We start from the raw sequence: 21,821 nt of genomic DNA on the forward strand, positions 1-21,821 counted from the left end.
ACCTGGCTTGTACTGGTTTGCAAGAGCTGTCTTTTAAATTTTAAGAAAATTTGCTACTTGGTTTTTAAATATTTGGTAGCTTGAAATCGGCCATAGAGCCAGTATACCACACAAATAAGAAAATGCCTCTGCTCTTCTATCTCCCATAGATCATATTGTTAAACATTTATTACCTTATCTGGTTCACTTCCACAGCTTTAATACTTGGCAAAGTGAATGTAACTCTAAATTTGATCACTATGGGATAATGCTGGCATCAGGAGTTGATTAAGAAAAATCCAGCTACTGCTTAATTTAGCTATTACGAGAAGCAACTAAGATCCTGATTAATATATTCTTTACTATCAAGTTTCAAGTGACAGAAATTTTTTAAAAATGCATAAACTACACTGCTCTGGACACAACTCCTTTTGAACAGTTAAAAAAAATTCACTAAATCTAGAAATAAGCAGATGGACAAACAAAATGTGATTTTCAATAAAAAGTGAATTGCTACAACTTGGCTGTTGTAGGTTCAAAGTGCTGATGCTTTCTATTTAAAACCACATGTTAGAATAGTTTTAAGTTTTAGTAAAACTTTAATGAGGACAAAAAAAGATTTTAGTATTATTTCCAAGTGAATTACATGTAGACATTTATTCACTAATGCAGCATCATGAACTTCCTATAAGTTCCTTTCCTGTCCCAGATAAAAAGGTTATAGTTTACTGCCACATAAGACAGCATGGAATCAGTCTTAAAATGAATCAATATTCATTTGGTCTAAAATAATTGCTCCTAGCTTTTGACGGTTTAAGAGTAGTGGACAGAAAGGATTTTTGAAATTCTATTCTGAGGATTTAAAAATAAAATAAAATTTAAAAAATGAAATAAAGATAAATAAATAAAATAAAATAATTGCTCCTGTAAAACAAAAGTCACACCATTTTCAATCTACAATAAAATTCAAATGAGAAACTGGCAAAATTTCAATGCTTGCTCTATCGTTAGTGTTTTTATAACTAAGCCTTATATCATAAATGCATGATCCTGGAATTCATGTTCCTGACGATCAGAGATTCATTTTATTAAGTCACGTGTCCATCAGGACTTATTTGTCATACCCTATTGTTCCATGAGATGGTTTAACATTCAATAGAAAAACAATGCTTATTTTTTAAGGGTGCATTAAATATCTTTATCTACTAGAGTGTTACTTATGAAAAGACCTTTCAATAAAATAGCTATACTATTTTTTCCCCTTTATTCTTCGAAAGTGTTCATTTTTCATTTAACAAAATCTGCTAATTATAACAAGTGAAACAATAAAGACAATCAAGAGAAAAGCTAATAATTCCTTCCTCAGTCCTTCTTAATTCTTATTTTCCTGTAGTAACAACTTTTGACATGAATATCATTTAATATAATTATCCAGTCTCACAAATATGTATACATATGCATATATTCATTATTATTTTGTTTGAGGTTTTACTAAGGTGGAAGCACAACATATTTTGTGCTTTTAAGAAAAACGTTTTTAAGCAAAGCATTATTTTCTGACTTTAGCCTTTTACTTAAAAACATATTATGGGTACCACTCCTGGTCAGTAAATAAAGATTCTACTTATTCTTTTTAATGGCTACATAACTTTCCATAACATAGATGTGCCAATTTTTTCAATCATTCATCAATTCATAGACCTTCACATTATTTTTGTGCTTTTTCTCCTTTATGAACAATGATGTATTAAAAATCCTGTGTGTGTTTGTGTGTGTAAATGTGTGCAGTTTATTTCAGAAGAGCTGTTCCTATGAATTTTATTTTTGATAGATATTGCCAAATTGTTTTTCAAATAGTTGTAAAATTTGATACTCTCACAAATAAACTTTTGTGAACTATTCACTGTCGATGACCAAAAGAATTTGATATTATTACCAAATGAATTAAATGTAGAATTTCAACTATTAATGCAGCATTATTAAAAGGATATGAGAATAAATATCTCTGCATTTTAAGTGCTGTTTTTTTAAACAAAAATTTAAAACATTTATTCTCAGCAAAATCAAACACATCATTCAGTTTACATAGAAATACAATTTTCAACCAGATCTTCATAAAAATGCAATGGTGAAATAAGTGCTCAGAATTATTGACCAATTATGTACCACTTAATCATGCCAGTAGAAGAATTGATTACCATTAAAAATTACTAAAGTAACATACCTTAAATGTTCAAATGCCATGTTAGTACTCTATTGTGTTACCATTAATAATAAATGGCTACTAAATATACACTTATTACATAAAGCTTTTTAAAGTACAATAAAAATACAAATTCTATCTGTTAAAAAAGCCATGTATATGGCCTCTAAATGTCCCCATTATACAAATTCTAAAATACCATATGACAAAGAAAATATAAAGACTCTTCTTTATGAAAAATATATTACCCTCTAATTCGGGTACAACATAGCAGATAACAGAAAACAAACAAGAAAATTCAGATATACTATAGAACATTGTGGAGATACATACAAATATAATGTTGCATAAGCATATTTAATTTCTTTTCCTAGAAAAATGTACCTTTAACACTTAAAGAAAATTCCCATAAGTAAAAGAAAAATCTATTTTTGAGTGCTAACTCCAGTCTAAGCCCACATTTTCATTACTTTAATGTATTTTTCTTATAAGGTGATGAACCAAAATATAAATTTTAACCCTAAGCCTTTGGTGCACTGACTATAAATCAGTCTGTTACAGAAAGGGCAAAAGTATGGGAAATGAATATTTCTAAAAGTCAGGGTTCATTAGCACATTAAGAATGAGGTGCAACACAATGTTATTGCTTATCTTAAAGGCTAAACTGAGCAGCAACATGAATTTTGTGAAAAATGAGATTCTAACTTTAACAGAACAAATGCATATTAAATTTGCTAAATAATATTGATAATTCATATAGAAAAGTTGCTGTAGATTTTAAAGTATCAAAACTAATGGGGCATCACAAAATAAACTTTGGCTGGAAAATATCTATATCAAAGAAAAAATGTGAGAAGGATAGTCCTTTAATGAGGAGAAATATATTTTATTACCTTGCATTTATTAATAAATATTCTAAATAAATTTGGTTTAATTATTATTGAAATTTATGTTATTGTTATTTTACCTGCTAATATTTAGTGACTGGGTGACATTTTATTTAAAGTTTACATTTTCCCCATGATGTGAACAACATTGTATATGTAAAATGATATCTGTTTAATGAATGGTATATGTCTATCATACTGAAAATGCAACACGTTTAGTTTGGCATTGGTATATCTCTTCAGGATTGTAAAAGGTATCATCAAGATATGACTTTTGGGAAATCAATAATAAACTAGCAATAGGGAGAATGAACATAAATTTCAAGGTGCTAATTATTAGAACTCAGACAAGGCAGATAGTTGAATAATTTGTCTTTCACATATAAATTCATCTACAACAGAAAGAAAGGAACATAAAGTACATTTTACTTTAAAGTAAATTGTTTTTAAAATAAAAGTTATAGATCAACAGTGAAGGTGAGAAAATTTTAATTAAATGATTTTCAAAAAGTTAAGATAATCAAAAGTATATTGGCACATGTATAATACTTGTCTTGAAGTAATAACGAATGATACATATGCATATAAACAAATTTAACATTAGTTAGGATCTCTTTTTCTTGACATTGGCACCTGCTGTCTAATGGGTAAAGACAAAATACCAACTCTTGAGCCTCCAAGAGTTAGTTCCAATTTGAACCCTCCTACATCTCATCTAATTTTGATTGAACATCTGGAGGGAAATCCCCTGCTCCACAGTTAAATGGGTCAAAAGGTTTTGCTCCAAATAGGTCTCATTTAGTTTTAGAAAAAGGAATCATTTCCCTATCACCTTCTAAAGAGACTGAGAGTTTGTTTGCTTTTGTTTCACTGTCATTATGTTTTTTTGTGGTGGCAAGATTTAGTTTCTTTCTCTTTCTCTGTTGCATTTTTGTTCTACCACTAGGTTTCCTTCTTTCTTGTGTATTTGTAGTAGTGACTGTTGTTTTTCAGATTCCCGATGCAGGACTCCCTTGAGGACTTATTGCAGGGCTGGTCATGTGGTGGTGAACTACCACAGTTTTTTTTTGTCTGTAAAATACAATATTTCTCCCTCATTTCTGGATAGCCTTGCTGGGTATAGTATTCTTGGCTGGCAGTTATTTTCTTTTAATTTCTTTTAGTATTTTGAATATATCATTTCATTTCCTTCTGGCCTGTAGAGTTTCTGTTGAGAAATCTGCTGTTAGTCTGATAGGGGCTCCCTTATAGGTGACTTGACACTTGTCTATTGCTTCTTTTAAGATTCTCTCCTTGTCTTTGAGCTTTGCCAGTTTGACTATAATGTGTCTTGCAGAAGATCTTTTGGGGTTGAATCTGTTTGGGATCTTTGAACCTCCTGGATCTGAAGATCTGTGTCTTTCCCTATATCTGGGAATTTTTCTGTTATTATTTCATTGAATAGGTTTTCCAGGACTTTTCTTTCTCCTCCCCTTCTGGAACACCCATGATTTGAATGTTTGTGTGCTGAAGGTTGTCTGCTGGCTCTCAGATTTTCTTCATTTTCTAACATTCTTTTTTCCTCTTTTTTTTTCCTCTGCCTGGGTTATTTCAAAATGTGTATCTTCAAGATCAGAAATTCTTTCTTCTCCTTGTTCTAGCCTGCTGCTTAGGCTGTTGGTTATATTTTTTATTTCATTTAGTTCCATGAGTTCTGCTCCATTCTTTTTGAAGGTATTAATCTCTAGGTAAATTTCCTCCTTCATATCCTGGATTATTATTTTTTTCATTTATTATGTTGTCTAACTGAGTTTTCTCATATCTCAGTGAATTTCCTTAAAATTATTGTTCAGAATTCCTATTCAGTCATTTCAAGGGTTTCCTGCTCTATAGGCTCTGGTATTTGAGTATTACTATATTCTTTTGGTGGTGTCATATTTTCTTGGATTTTCACATTTCTAGTATCTCTACATTGACTTCTGGTCATCTGGTAGAGCAGTTGCTTCTTCTATTATTCTAGAGTGGGCTTTGAGGAGAGAGACATTTTCTTTTTACAGTCTCTGTTGGTGACCCTCCCTGTGTCAATGCAGTTGAGTGTCTGGCAGGCTGCCTGCATGGTGGCTGTGGCTACTGCTGTGGCATCGAGAAGCTTTTGTGGCTGCTGTGGCTGTGGCGGTGGCTGTGGTGGGCCACTTGCAAGGAAGTGGTATTTTCAGAATGCTCTTTGCCTGCTTCCAGGCAGGGGTGTTGCCTTTGGCTCCTGCCTAGGACCCCATTTGTGCTTCTTGCCTCCTTTTGGACAAAGGGGCTGCCTTTGGCTCAAGTGCTGTATTTTATTGTACCTGTTAATGTTTGCCAGACTCAGAAGCCCTGAATTTTACTATACATTTTAAAATTTGCCAATCTGACAGAAAGAAAAAAGTGAATAGACATGCATACATCTTTTTATAGACTAATAAACCATTTTGAATTTCATTCTATAAATTACACCTCAATTCATTGCTCCTTTTTCCTTTTTTATTCATTTTCTTTTTTCTCTTTTGTCTTATAAATTTATGAGTTTTCTTCTTGTTATCAAAGATATTAACCATTTGCAGTATAGTGTCATGGTTATGAGCAAAGACTCTGATGTCAGATTGCCTGCATTCAAATCCTGGCTCCCAAAACTCTTAACTATGTGACTTTGTGGAAGTGTCTTATACTTTCTATGGCTCAGTTTCCTTATTTATACAATAGAGAGAATACCAAAACCATGGTCGGCTTTTAAGGGTGAAGTGTTAACTGTATGTATTTTAACTATTTCTCCCTTTGATTTTGTTTGTCTTTGGGATATCTTTTATCTTACTAACTTAAAGGATTTTTATCTTATTAAATATATCTATCGTGTCGTATGGATTATGAATTTTTCTTTCACTGAAAGGTCTCTTCCACTCCTACATTTTTTCAGATATTAAAAATTTTATACATTCTGTTTTATAATTTTTCTATATTTTCTCTATCACTTCTCTAAAATTTTTCTATAATTTTAAATACCCAGTAAATTATAGAATAACCAAAGTCTATGCATATTTGTTGTTGGTGCTGGACTTAGAATGTTCATATTTAACTGAGAATATGAAATAACTGTAAAAGCGGAAGTAATTAAAATATTAAATAGTTTTCACTTGTACAGATTTTTAAATTAACTTGAAAATTACTAAATTGAGCATTATAATTTAAAATTCTAAATCAATGAAGCATTTATTATTTTAATTAATTGGGGGTCATTTTTACTCTCTCCCAACTAGCAACCTCCATGGGCACAGAAGCAGACTGACTTACAGTTTCTCATTCTGTGTCCTTGGTTATGACAGTCAAACCTCATTTAAGGGACCCATCTTGCTATGACTTTCCCATCCAGTCATTCCCTTAACAAAAGGTACTTAAATTTAGCCTAATGCATGCTGTTTTAGGCATGTGGAATAGTGATTTGCAGATTTTCCAAGAGAACTTATATTTTCCAAACTCACTTCTTTGCATTTAAAAAAGCATAAGAAAGCTACCTACTCTTTGGTCATTAATGTTTGAAAGAGATATTTCAGCTTTTGATATTTGTCTGTTACCAAGTAAGTACAAGATCTGTCTGTATTACTCAGGCTTAGTTAAAATTAACTGTGCTTAACAAAATCATTGGTTTATTCTATAGCATTAAATCATGTTTTAAAATGATTGCCAAAATTCTATTGATACAAAACATTAAATTTAGATACAAATATAACAGTTTTATGGTATATTGTTTTTGTAAAATTGAAAAGAATCTGTTCCTTGAAGAATTTTGTAAAAGATATTATGGTTGGGATTTGTATAATGGAAGCTGTCAGAAGGCTATTCTGTCAAATGAATAAGTGGTATTAGTTTAATCAAAACTACACCTTTACTGCATTTACCTCCTCATTTTATTTATGTCATCTAGTCATAATTTCTAATTTGACAGACGCTAGTACACTTGGCTGAACTCAGTGGTGTTTCTTCTCATTTTTTCTTTACCTCAAGTGCTCTCATTTCTCCAACATTTAGAAAATCATATATGAGAACTAACATTGAATAGGAAAGTTGATCTGCGTGAATTCTTTCTTGAGCTATTCATTTTGAACTTCTGCTCAAGTCAATATTAAGAAAAATATTAACATTAAAAGTAAATTAATCTGCATTCAAACAGCAACAGAGATCAAAGAAGAGTTTTGCATATATGTTATTTTTTAAAAGTATACATTTTTTTTATTTTACTTCTCAATACACGTTGTAGTTGATTTTCATGCCCTTTTACCCATTCATCTTCATCCCATCTCTTTCCCCCCACACCATATCTGTTCACTTGACTTAAACAGTTCAAGGAATTTTTGTGGTTATTCTATCTTCTTCCCCCCCCACCGTAGATTTGTTTGTGTGTTTATTTATTTATTAAATTTTAGCTCCCACAAATAAGTGAGAACGTGGTATTTCTCTTTCTGTGCCTGACTTGTTTCGCTTAATATAATTTTCTCTAAGTCAATCCATGCTGCTGTGAATGGTAGTATTTCATTCTTTTTTATAGCAGAGTAGTATTCCATTGTGTAGATGTACCACACTTTCCTTATCCACTCATCTCATGATGGACATTTGGACTGGTTCCAACTCTTGGCTACTGTAAATAGAGCTGCAATAAACATTGGAGTAGAGGTGTCCCTTTGGCATGATGATCTTCATTCCTCTGGGTATATTCCCAACAGTGCATTAGCTGGGTTATATGGTAGATCTCTCTGTAATTGTTTGAGGAACCTCCATACCATTTTCCATAAAGGCTGCACCATTTTGCAGCCACACCAATAGTGTGTGAGAGTTCCCTTTTCTCTGCAACTTCTCCAGAACATATCATTCTCAGTCTTTTGCATATTAACCCTCCTAACTGGAGTGAGATGGTATCTCAAAGTGGTCTTGATTAGCATTTCCTGGATGCTCACTGAGTCTTTTTCATATGTCTGTTGGCCATTTGTATATCTTCCTTTGAGAAATGCCTATTCAGCTCCTTTGCCCATTTTTTAATTGGATTATTTGTTTTTTTGTTGTAAAGTTGAGTTCCTTATATATTCTGTGTATTAATCTTTTGTCAGATGTATATTTTGCAAATATTTTCTCCCACTCTGTTGGTTGTCTTTTTACTCTGTTGATTGTTTCCTTTGCTATGCAGAAGCTTTTTAGTTTCATATAATCCCATTTTTTTTTTTTTCTTATGGTTGCCTGTGCTTTTTGGGTCCTGTTAACCAAGTCTGTACCCACTCCTACTTCCTGGAATGTTTCCCCTATGTTTTCTTTAAGTAGTTTTATTGTTTCAGGATGTATATTTAATTCTTTAATCAATTTTTAGTTGATTTTGGTATATGGTGAAAGATCCAGGTCTAGTTTCATTCTTCTACATATAAGTATCCAGTTTTCCTAGCACCACATGTTGAAAAGGCTGTCTCTTACCCAGTATGTAGAATTGCTGCTTTTGTCTAAGATCAGATGGCTTTAAGCATATGGATTCATTTCTGAGTTCTCTGTGCGTCTATTTTTATGCCAGTACTATGCCATTTTGGTTATTATAGCTTTGCAATATAGTTTAAAGTCAGGTAGTGTTATGCCTCCAGCATTATTTTTTTTGCTCAGGATTGCTTTGGCTATGTGTGGTCTTTTGTTGTTCCATATAAATGTCTGGATAGCTTTTTCCATCTCAGAGAAAAATGTCATTGGAATTTTTATGGGGATTGCACTGAATCTGTAGATCACTTTGGGGAATATGAATATTTCACAATGTTAATTCTTCCAATCCAAGAGCAAGGGATATATTTCCATCTTCTTGTGTCCTCTTTAATTTCTCTCAACAGTGGTTTCTAGTTCTCTTTGTAGAGATTTTTCACCTCCTTGGTCAGCTTTATTCCTAAGTATTTTATTTTTTTGGTGGCTATTGTAAATGGGCTGGCTTTCTTGATTTCTTTTTCTACATGTTCATTGTTGGAGTATAGAAATGCTTCTTTGTGTGTTGATTTTGTATCCTGCAACTTTGCCAAAATCATTTACAAACTCTAGTTTTTTTATAGAGTCTTTAGGCTGTTCAATATATAGGATCATATCATCCACAAACAGAGACAGCTTGACTTCGTCGTTTCCAATCTGTATGCCCTTTATTTCCTTCTCTTCTCTGATTGCTCTGGCTAGTACTTCCAACACTATGTTGAATAGGAGTGGTGACAGTGGGCATCCTTGTCTAGTGCCAGTTTTAAGCCCATTGGCAGTGGGCTTATCATATATGGCTTTAATTATGTTGAGATACTTTCCATCTATGCCTAACTTGTAGAGAGTCTTTATCATGAAAGAATTTTGAATTTTGTCAAATGCTTTTTCAGCATCTATAGAGATGATCATACGGTTTTTGTCTTTGCTTTTATTGATGTGGTGTATCACATTTATTGATTTGCATATGTTGAACCAACCTTGCATCCCTGGGATGAATCCCATTTGATCATATTGTATAATTTTGTGTATGTTTTGCTGTATTTTGTTAGCTAGAATTTTATTGAGGATTTTTGCATGTATATTCATCAAGGATATTGGCCTATAGCTTTCTATTTTTGATGCATCTTTGTCTGGTTTTGGTATCAGGGTGATGTCTCTCCAAATTGTGCCAAAAGACTGAAGCAGAGGCTATTCTCCCAAACTCATATATGTTAATTTTGACTGGGCTTATAACTTTTTTGTTTTTTGTTTTTTTACTGTAGTCATTGTTTTTTCTGTTTATAGAAATCACTTTTCATTTCCTTCCTTCCATCCTTGCTTTATTTTTTCTTGCGTTTCCTTCCCTCTCTCTTTCTCTCTCTCTCTCTCTGAATGCTTTTACTGACTCAAAAAAAAAAATCCTAAAACCTGTGAACTGAACCTCTTATACTGAAGACAGAAACCAAGCAGTGAGTAGGCCATTTTTCATTCTTTGTTCTCTCTCAGTTGACATAGGGCATTAAAAAATGGCAACTATTAATTCCATATAACCCAATCACTCAACAGACATATTTTCTACCTGTTTAACAGCTAGACCAATCTTTTATTTATTTATCTATTTTTGGAGTGGGAGAAGAGGCAATAGTCAGATGATTTCTAGGAGGTGGATCTCTATGTGTAAACACACACCATCAGACAGCCCTCTCTCCAGAACCCTCCCATCCTCCCTTTCTTACTCTTCTGCTTCTTTTCTTTAAAACCACTCACTGAATATCTACTTTTTTCAGACACTGTTCAAGGAATTGAGATTTATCAATAAATACAATAGGCAAGATCCTTGCTACCATACAGTGCTGACCTTCTACAGTAGGGAAAAAACTGAAATAGAATGAGCTCAAATGTGAAAATTTAGGGTAGTGAAACCTACTATAAAAAAATAGGGTAATGAGTTAGAAAGTAATGGGGGTAGGAGTGATGTTAAGTATTAACTTTGATTGAGTGGCTGTGGAAAATCTGCATGAGAAGATCTTTTTGGGGACATAATTTAAACAAGAAAGAGCTAGTTATGTGAATATCTGGGGCAGAGGGCAGAGCCCTTCTGAGGAAAAACCGAGCTCAAGGAGGAGACCCATGTGAATGAAAGTTGGAGAGTGAGGAAGAGAGTGATAGATGATGAGGGATGGGCAGCGTGGTCCAGATCTTCTGGACCTATAAGTTCAATGAGAAACAAACAGATTGTTATACTGGCAAAATGCTAAGATCTGATCTGCAGTTTGGCTGCTCTGTGGAGAAAGGGTCATTGGGGAGAAGCAGTGGGAATAGACTAGTTAGGTGGCAGGATAAAAGAATAAACATTGGGATTAGGGTGATTAGACCCATGTCTAGCATTTGTGTGACTGGGGCAAGAGGAAAAAAGGAGGTTCCTGGCTGCCCTTTCCTTCCCACTCTGAACCGTCTTCCAGTCTATGAAGAGCCTCAGTCATTCAAGTGAACATTACACCCAAGTGAGCAGGAAATTTCATGGTCCCTTGGGTCTGGAATGGGATATAGAAATGGAGTTGTGGACTGTTGAGAGAGTAAATATTTGGCTGCAAAGATTCCTTGCCCTATAGTGGTAGGCAAGAATTAAGCTAGAGGTAGGCAAGAATGAGCGAGGCAAAGCTGGCAGCCCAGGGGGCAGGTACCCTGATTGCTCAGCTATAAGGAAAATGCTGCCACTGATAACATTAAATTTGGAAAAAAGTTGAGAGGTATTATGTATGTTTGGAAGTAAAAATCAACAGATTGGTGGAGTGGGTTTGTGAAAATAGTCAGTGTGTGTCTTCTTAGAGCTTATGATGTAACAATGAAAGTAGATATAAGACCAGGGACAAATAATCTATGATGATAAAAAAAAAAAATATCCCACTGATCCAGCAAAGAAAATCTCTCCTGCCTCCAGTTATATGTCTTTTGTGTGGAGCATCTCTGATATGTCACTGAAATAGACAGAACTAAAGTACTACAGGAAAAGCATATTACCAGCCAAATTTCAGAGAAACAGTCAATAAAATATTTTTCCTTAAGTGAAATGGGATGGGAGGTTACTATATTGTCAAAACAACATTGGGCCTGACCAGGTCTGCCTAGTTCTTGAAACTAACCTCTAAGTAGATGCAATGCGGGAAAACTGAAGAAACAGGGAAGCCACACAACAGGTTACACAGACCCAGCTGATGACTGGGGTTCAGAGAGAGGGTCATAGTTCCTTCAAGCACTAGGGAAGCAAGGCAGAACCCTCTTCATTTATTTTTTTTAAATCATTAATTATCCAAAAACTTTTAGTGCCAGACACACTGCTGGGCACAGAGAAGTGACAATGGAATTTACATTGCTTCTGCCTTTATAAATGTTCAGTTTAATAATAGAGTGTTGAGAGGGAGCATGGGGCATGGGGAGAGATGAGGCTGGGGAGAGGCAGAAAGGCATGGGATGATGAAGGGCCATGGAAAGAAGTAGCATGAGTGTGTTTGTTTTTAGGGTGGGGATGTAGTAAAAGTAAGGGACTTTTTAAAAAAATGATTGTTCTACTATTCTTGATTTCTTCCTCAGATTGAGGAAAATTTCATTGCTTGCATTTGAGAGAAAGCTCTACTTAGAGGATTAGATCAAGGGATTCTGATTTCAATTTAAAAAATGAAGGGTCAGGTAAAGGAGTATAACATTACAAAAACTAATCTGAATAATGACATAGACTAAGTGTGCAAGCGAAGGGAACAACTGAGGCATGTGTCACTACCATGTCCCAAGAAAGGAGAAAACTGTTGCAGAGACTCTGGGAGGAGGTCAGTTTTCAGGCCAGTGGTTTAATAATGTCAAAACAACATTAATACAGCATACTGTTTATTGTCTTTGATTACCTTCTTCTGGATGCTTTACTTGCCCTTAATGACTGGTAGTAAGATGTTTTCTCTATATTTATTAGAAAAGCAGCCTTTATGTTAAAGATCTGCAAATAAAATAACATGTTGAAATATGGGGATATTTTGAAACTGCTTAGGTATGGTAGAAGTTAATGATTTCAGTTACATCTTCATAATTACTGTCATCAGGTTTATACCTTTATAGCTTTTTAATTGTTTAAAGATCATAAAATAGAAAATTTAGCACAAGCTTAAGAAACATCCTTTATGGTATAACATAATTTTATATCGATATTATCACTATAAAAAGATTAACAAAAAGGAATCTTAATGGATTTTACTTTCCACACATTTGATTATTATTTTGAATGTTGTAGCATGTTACAACATTCCTGCTAAGTAAACACTATGCTTTAATTTTAAGGCAAGCGTTTTAAAGTTTTAACTTTTACTAGGCTTTCTTTAATGATGCAAAACGAGGAAAAAGGGAGTCTGGCAGTAGACTAAGGAACAAAGAAAGGCTGAACTCCACTGGGAGAAGTCCAGTTTACCCAACAGAACTCTGACAAGTCTCTTCTGGTCAAATTCATTTGTCTTACTCAAGTATATTGAAACTACTCATAAAACCGTCTGTGTGTGTGCGTGTGCGCGTGTGCGCGTGTGCGCGTGTGTGTGTGCGCGCGCGCGCGTGTGTGCGCGCGCGCACTGGTATCAGAGAAAGGATACATCAGAGAGTGTAAGTTTATGTTCAAAGATTCAACTGTCACCTTTGCATTTTATAACTCTGAAATGTGCATATCCAAATCAGTTCTTGCCCTCTCCTGAGACCCATGTATATTTCTGAGAGGCAGCGCTGTTGTGGATAAGCCTGGAGCAAGGTGGTTCTAGTTGTGACACATCCCAGCTGTGTAAGCTTGTGTAAGCTACCTCTACGTGTTTCATTCAGTTCCTTTTCATAAGGGGTGTAAGGATGAAGAGTTAATATATATGAAATGTGGAAAACAGTGCCTGATAATAGTGTCATATAAGTGATTACATGTATCATTATAAATATCTTTCTTACTTCCTATTGTACATCTCCATTAGGATGTCTCACAAACACTTAAACTCAGCATGTTCCCAAATTAACTTACCATCCTTTCCCTCCCAATCTCTTCCTCCTCTGTATACTGTATGTCTGCTGTTATCCAAGTTACTTATCTTGGTTTTCTCCAGACATCTGCCCCGTCCAGTTCCCTGAAGGTCCAGCACCAGGCCTCCTGTATTTATCGATAGCACCACACTCATCTCCGCAGCTCCCAGTGTCCAACTAGACCTGCACTATGTCCTGGCAGGACCACCATAATACCCTCTTGATGGTCTCTATTTCCAGCAAGAGGGCCCTTCTATTCCATCCTTCACAATGTCACTGAAATACTAAACAGAAAAGTGCAGTTCGGTCACTCACCTACTTAGAAATCATTCTGTGGGTCTCCATTTGGAGAAGAACATTTGAACTTACTGACGTGAGTACGAGGTGCCCTGTCAGTACTTCTGTAGCAGCCTCTCGCCTTTGTCCCCCACCCCCACCCTGTTGGACCTCGTTGCCTTTCCTCACTTCCTATTTTCATACCTCCCAAAACCCTTGCCTTAAGCAATATTGAATTGAATACTCCTATTATTAAATAGACTGTGTTCTATCAGTTTTCTGTGCCTTTGTCCATATAGACTCCCTGACAGAATGCATTTCTTAGCCCTCCCTTCATCCACCTGTTTCCTACTTATCCATGACACAATTAAAGTGGAACCTTATCTGCGAAGGCTTCCCTGACTTCAACCCACTCTCCACCCCCAAAAAGAGTTAGGTGTGTCTGTCTGCATTTCTTTAGCAATCAGTCCCTCCAATATGGCTTTTGTCATACTCTTCTATTATTTCTTGTTTATGCGTTGGTGTTTTTCCTCGATTTGACTGTTAGCTCCTTGAAGGGAAGACTATACCTTCTAATTTTTCTTTCCTGGTATCTGAAGTAGAGCCTGGCATATAGCAGGCATTCAGTTAATGTCTATTGAATTAGTGAATAAAGTAGCTTGGGGTGAGTCAAATAAATTGTTGACAAGTAAGTGAAAAATCATCACCTGCTAGTTATTCCTACTGTGTGGACACAATCAACAGAAGTCTTTATTTTCCATATTTATTGAGGTTAGTATAACCAATAATACTTCAAACTGACATGCAATTCCTCAGTATATATACATATATATTAAATTTTTATGCTCTTTTTCTACCTTCTGATATTTTAAGGATCCTCTTGTGAAATAGTAAACTTACATCATCAGAAGAAACTTGCTATGATTAGAAGTTTAAGAATGGATTAAAGACAGACTTGTTTTTAAACAGCTTTGCTCTTATATAATTATTGACTTTACTTGGTACTTGTCAGATGCTCTGTTAGACTCGAAGAGTATAAAGCTATGCCAGAGTGAATCCTTTCGTCAAGGAGCTCATATTGAATATTTCAAAAACGTTGATCCTGGAATGCAGGTTATAAGAAAAAGGAAAATAGAGACCTAGCTCACCTGTAAATCAAACTAAAATGTCAGCAAAATGAACAGGTATCTATTAGATGCCATCAGAACTCACAGGAGGAAGTATCACACTATTCAGATAATTATTAGGAAGAAAGGCTGGCAAGGTGGGCAACAATCGGGGGAAGTAAATGTAGACCACTCTGTACTCTATGATTTATAGGAACTCAGAAGAATGCAGAAAAGCTTCATGAGGAGAAAGAGAAAGACCATGAAAAAGTTTGCAATATTGCCCTTGCTTTCAAATTATTTAACTAAAATTGTGCACATCAGTAGAGGAAGATCTCAATATATCATTCAACTATCCATTCCTTTATTCATTCATTTAGTAAATATGTACTAAGGCAAATAGAAGGCACTGATTCACAATTGTTGAATAAATGTGTGAGTAGCTAGGCTGTTTTTGGTGCCAGTTTACAGCTAATAGATAAATCAGACAAAGCCTCTGCCCTCAGGAAGATTATATTTTAGGACTACTAGCATTGTGTATTACTCTCAGTAAATTATCAACTAAGATTTCTGGGACAGTTTAGAGTTGCTTAGTTGTGTCAGTGAAGCAGGTTGAGTTCTCAAGGAAGCAGACTCTGAGACGACGTTGAGTGCTTGGATGTTTATTAGGAAGGAGCTGAAGCACGACTGGGCAGAGGGAGAGGTCGAGCTGCATGTCACTCCCGAACATCAGCATTGGCTGACCCTATAGGGAGCTCTAGACCTTAAATGACCACTCAGAGCTGTCCTACATTGGGTCCAAATGGCTGAACTCTTACACATGTGCCTCAGCCAGTCCCTGCATATCATCTGCTCCAGAAGTGAAGCAGTTCTCTGTCTTGGAAGTAATCCCTCAAGTTCTGACAGCTGAGTCTGCCCTTGTCAGCACTCTCTGAAGATGGGACCACAAGAACTTCCTTGAAGAGGAAGCTGCCCTGTGTAACCCCATGTCTACCACAGTTGATTAAGAAGGTTTCAGAAGCAATAACTTGAAAGCAACTCAAATTGGCTTAAATAGTATTAATTCACATAACTGAAAGGTTGAGAACTGAGTCAAATTTAAATGTGGTTTGGATTAGTGCTCACATCTTGCTATTTGCTTACTGATTGATTCATTTATTGATTGTTCCTTTAGAGAAGTCTGTTCATACACTCATGGAACAAAAGTCCTTAACTCTGCCTTGATTAAGGTGTCTGACCCTTAGGGTTCCTTTCTGGAAGGGAGATGTCATGTGCATGGTAGAATCCTTGCCCTCTACCCACTAGATGCCTATAGCAAACAAGAGACTTCCTTGTGATTTTCCTTAATCCTCACTAAATGTTGGTGAGAAATATCATTAGCTTTACTTGAAGGCAGTCACGCCATAAGTGCCAGAAGCAGGATTAGACTGTCTGGTTGACTCCCAAGCTGACTCTGTCCTCTGCACCACGCTAGCTTCACCTAAGAGTCATTCCAGAAAGGTAGGAATCAAGGTGGGCAGGTTTCTGGGATTATATCCAGAAGAGAATTAAGGAGAAGACTAGAAGAGCAATTGCCTGGGGCTCCAAAAGCACTAAAATATTACTGGAAACATGTATTGGGGGAAATCACCAGAATGTCCCTTAGGGAAGAGTATTGTATGTGGTTAGAAGGGACACTTCGATGAGCCACCTGTGAAAAGGAGGAATCCTCTGAGAGGAGCCTGCCAGAGCAGCTGCCTTGGAAGACACGTGAGCAACTTAACCACAGAGCATGTGTTCAGATGGGTGAGGTAGAACTAAATTGTTCAGGGTGGTATTGCCACTACCTGCCTTGCTTCTCAGCCCTGGTGGCAGCCTGCTGGTGCCAGCATTGGGCTTTCTTTTTAAATGTATGTTGAATAAGATGTATTGCTTGAAGGGCACCATGTTACTAGCAGGGCCAGACCACTCCCTCACCGTGACAATCTCTCAGAGCATAAGGCTTCTTCCTGAAAGCATCACATGTATTTTCTTTTTGTATTTGGATAATACAATGAAGCTTAAGCTTCAGAACCCCTCACCAGTATGGGGCCCCTTTAAAGCCCTTGAAGGGGCCCAGCAATGTATATGCTTGTGAATCATTTTTCTATTGCTGCTGTAACAAATTACTACAAACATAGTGGCTTAAAACATCGATTTATTCTTACAGGTCTGGAGGTCAGTCAGAAGTCTAAATCCAAAGTGTCACTAGATTTGGACACTGTGTTCCTTCTAGAGTCTTCTGACAGAGGTGGGGCGGGGGGGAATCTGTTTCTTTGCTTTTTCCTACTTCTACAGACTGCCTGTTCTCCTTGGTTTGTGGCCCCTCTTCACAACATTCACTTTGTTTCCATCCTCGCATTGCCTCTGTCCCTCTGGTCTCCCATCTCCCTCTTATAAAGACACTTATGACTTCATTCATTTCCTGGTAATCCAGGAAAATCTCCCCATTGCAGAGTACTTAATTTGATCACATCTTCAAAGTCCTTTTTTGTCATATAAGTTAATTTTTGTGGGTTCTGAGGATTAAGAAGCCATTATTCAGCCTACCACGACATGATTATATGTTTATGTACCATTAGTAGAAGTAAGATATTTGATACAAAATCAGTTAAAATGGCCATCTCGTTGTTTAACTCCTGTTGTTATACTCTTCATTTAAGGTCTAGTAGTGTTGGGAAAGCTTCAGGCATTCTGGGTTCTAACCATGGGGAATTTGGGTTGAGGAAACATTTTGTTTGGTTTTAATGGATGTATTTATGTTGTTCATAGTCACACTGCTTATTTTTAAGGTGTTGCTGAATGCCTGGTGTGGGAATAGCTTCCAGGAGTACTGCCTGTGTGCTAACTCACTCAACATCGTGCCTCGAAGGTGCTGTACCAAAGGTCATATTGCAACAAGAACACATCCTATGGTGATGCATAGGTGTATAGGTGGTGAAGGGGGATCAGGTTTCCAAATATGTGGAGCCTGAAGCAAATCTGTAGAAAATGATCACAGCCATTAAAGAGGTTAAAATTGTAAGTGAATAATCTGCTTTTCATTGACACCAGGTCAAAGTTGTCTTTAGTAAAAAAACAAAATTTCAGTCAACCATGCTAGAGGACAGGCTTATCTTTCTTTAAATTCTTTTTATGGAAAATAGTATGACCAAATTTTTGTCATATGGAGAGACAAGTAGTATGCAGCCAAAAATTGTGGAGAAAGAGAACATTTTAAAGCAAGCCAGGCAGTTCATAATAAAAATATATCATTATTCTGACTTATGTGATGTTTGTGGTAATTGCTAACTTATAAAAACTTATTTCTTTTGATTCTTTTTTCATACCTAAATATCTATTGTTTTTCTTAAAGAAAATCTATATACACACCAAACCGTATAAGCTTTATGTCCCACAGAATCAGGATCTGACATTGATAACACTTGTAGTGGTCAAGATTCAACCAGAGAAGCAGACTATCTACCTACCTACCTGTCTGTCTATCTACCTGCCTACCTACCTAAAGTGATATATGTATTACAAGGAATTGGTGTAGGTAATTGTGTGGATGCAGATTAAGCAAGTCTAAATTCCATAGGGCAGGTAGTTAGGAGGGGAAAGTCCAGGGTAGGGATAGCAATTATAGACCAAGGTGCTGTTTGGAATTTCTATCACCAGGATTAGCCCAGGCCCTTTTAAGGGCTCATCTGGTTAGGTCAGGTTCATCCAGGATAATCTTCTTTGTTTAAAGGGAGATACTCAGGGACTTTAATTATATGCACAAAAATCCCTTCATGGAAGCACCTCAATCAGTGTTTGATTAAAGAACTGGAAGAAGGTGTGTGTGTGCTACAAAGGAGCTGCTGCCCTCGCTGCCTTTCTCAAGCTCAGCCTCGCCAAGTTGACACATCAAAAACCCATGACAATACTCTTAGTGTTAGTGGCTAAAGTAATCTCTGGAACAGAGTCAGAAGACTGCCGTTCTCTTAGGATTTGTGCTCATTACCTTACTAGCTTATGTGTGTGGTAGCTAGTACATTCTTACACACTGAAGCAGGTTAAGGCCAGCAGTTAATCACAGGGTCTCTGAAGTCACACAGACTGGGTTCAAATCCAGGCTTCCTCATATTCCATCTGTTTAACTTTAAGCACATTACTAAACTATGATGTCTTTTTAGAGTTTATGTTAAAAAATTAAAAAGTTTAAAGGAGATAATCCATACAAAATGCTTAACCTGGTACTCAATGTACTCAATGACAATGTATGCATTTTTTTTATGAAAAAGTTGCCTGTTTTATTTCCGCTCAGTTTACACAGCTTTTATTTATTTATTTTTATTTTTTTAAATTTTATTTTATTTTGTCAATATACAATGTGGTTGATTATTGTGGCCCATTACCGAACAATGTATTCAAATGTATTCAAATGTTGGTAGCAAAGAGTTAAATATCAACTATTTTGTACCATATAGCATGCTAGATGCTTTTACTTACCAGTTCATTTGACCTTTATAATTACTGTTGAAAAGTTCTTTTGACAGGATTGGGTAAATGAGAAAACTACTGTGAGCTTTATCCTTTTAAAGTTGTACCAACATGTCCCCATTTTGTAACTTTCTATATATGACTATAGGCTCTTAGAATGATATTTTATATATTACTGAAGCCTGATATTATTTTTAGTATATCATATGTAATTAAGTAATGTATTATATTATATGAATATTTTATGAATTAAAAACAATGTCACTAAAACCCAAATGTTTACCTGGGGTTACTACCTATTGACAAATATTTCTATTTACTGACCTTTCCGTAAGGAGAGTGACTGTGATCAGACATTTTAATATATCACTAAGAAGAAACACTTGGTGCTTTAAAAACTTATCCTTACATTTTTCTAAGTGCCGTTTTATACAAGGCATTTGTTGCACTGTAGAGTAAAGTATTGGAAAAGCAAGAAATAATGTCATGGACTAAATATGTTATTGAACTAGAGTATAACAGGTCTATCTACATTTTTTTTAAAATTTGTGATTTGCCATTTACAAATCTGCATAGTGAATGAGAATCTCAGTATTAAAATGTATATGAATAGATTAATTCAAAAGTCATCCAGAATGTGTGAGAAAAGAGCTAATGTTGTGGCAGACTAGTCTAGAAAATTTGAGCTGTGAAGGACAGAACACCAGGGATAGAAGACTGCAGATGGGTCTCTCTAAGCCTGGAAGCTGAGCTGAGTTTGTGCCCCAGAGGAAGAAGTCAGTGCTCTGAAATACCTGACTTAAGTCCTATGCTCAAGGATGGTGACTGGGAGTCACTGAGTGTGGCTTGTGGTTGTACAACAGAGAGGATGAGCAGGTACTTTTTTATATCAGCAAAACCAGCCGAGACCTTCCCAGTACCCGGTAGGCAGAAGACAGAAGAGGAGGCATAACCAGGATTGACTTACTTATTAATAATGTGCTTGTGCTTATGAAAGAAGAAAGCATACGAGGTCTACCTGACATAATGATGTGGCCAAGGCGACAATAGAAACCTTTCATGCCTCTTTGCCTAGAAGGGTTAGTTCAATAGTTTGATAGGGTACAAGATTTAAATGACAAGGCCCTCCCCCTTGTAGGAAAACTCATGTATCATTAACGTCTAAATCTCTCAAATGAGACTGCATATGTGAAATTAAAATTACACAATTACAGAAGTATTATGAGCTTATTAAGGATAATTAGGTAATTTTCAAATGCAGAAAAAAGAAATATCATGCATAGTCCAGCCATCCAATCACAATCACTATTTGATTCATTGCCTTCAATGATTTTTAATGCAGAATTTATTTTTTTCAATTTTGTTATTGTACTACATATAAAATTTTGTATTTTTAAACCTAGGATATACAACAGGCATTCTGAATATTATTTTATGATATTTATGAACAATATTTTAATTACTACACAATATTTTATTTTGTGATTGTGCTATATCTGGATCTGTATGCTATGGCCTATCTTTATAGTATTGGAAATAATCTGCTATACAGTAGTCCCCCCTCTTATCTGCAGTTTTGCTTTCTGTGGTTTCAGTTATCCTTAGTTAATTGTGGTCCGAAAATAGAAATGAAATGGAAAATTACAGAAATAAACAATTCATATGTTTTATATTTAGTGCCATTCTGAGTAGCATGATGAATTCTCAGCCATTGCTCTGTCCTGCCTGGAATATGAATGGTCTGTTATCAAATAGGTTGTTGTGATATTATCACAGTGCTTGTGTTCAAGTAACCCTTATTTTACTTGATCGTCCCATTTTATTATTAGTTATTGTTGATAATCTCTTACAGTGCCTAATTTATAAATTAAATGTTATCGTATGTATGTAAGTATAGGAAAAAAAACATTGTATATACAGTCATCCCTCAGTATCCTCTGGGGACTATTTCCAAGACCTCTCTCTGACACCAAAATCCTCGACTGTTCAAGTCACTCATATTGCACGTAACTTATGCACATGTTCCCATATACTTTTGACCATCTCTAGAATACTTATAATACCTAAAACAATGTAAATGCTATGTAAATAGTTGTTATACTGTACTGTTTAGAGAATAATGACCAAAAAAGTCTGTACCTGTTAATATAGATGCATTTAAAACTATTTATATATTTTCTATCTGCAGTTGGTTGAATCCTCAGAAGAAGAACCCACAGACATGGAGCTCCGAATGTGTAGGGTTCCATATTATCTACCTGAGGTTTCAGGCATCCACTGCAGGGGTTTGGAACTATCCTTTGCAAATTAGAGGGGATGGCTGTATATCTTTTTAGTAGGCTTTCCCCCCCATGTATTCAGCATTATGCTTAAAGGCACAAA

General features: G+C 35.6%; 1 protein-coding gene and 1 non-coding gene across 2 annotated transcripts in view; both read left to right on the forward strand.

Moving 5' to 3' along the window:
- The window catches only part of ZNF804B (zinc finger protein 804B), a 553,895-nt gene that overhangs the window by 289,225 nt on the left and 242,849 nt on the right, over positions 1–21,821 (forward strand). The window lies entirely within an intron of this gene.
- On the forward strand, positions 780–839 carry LOC134381407 (small nucleolar RNA SNORD75). The gene has a single exon (XR_010023997.1). It is a non-coding gene; the product is annotated as a small nucleolar RNA SNORD75 (small nucleolar RNA).

This window comes from Cynocephalus volans, chromosome 6 (assembly GCF_027409185.1).
Source record: "Cynocephalus volans isolate mCynVol1 chromosome 6, mCynVol1.pri, whole genome shotgun sequence".
Lineage (NCBI taxonomy): Eukaryota > Metazoa > Chordata > Mammalia > Dermoptera > Cynocephalidae > Cynocephalus > Cynocephalus volans.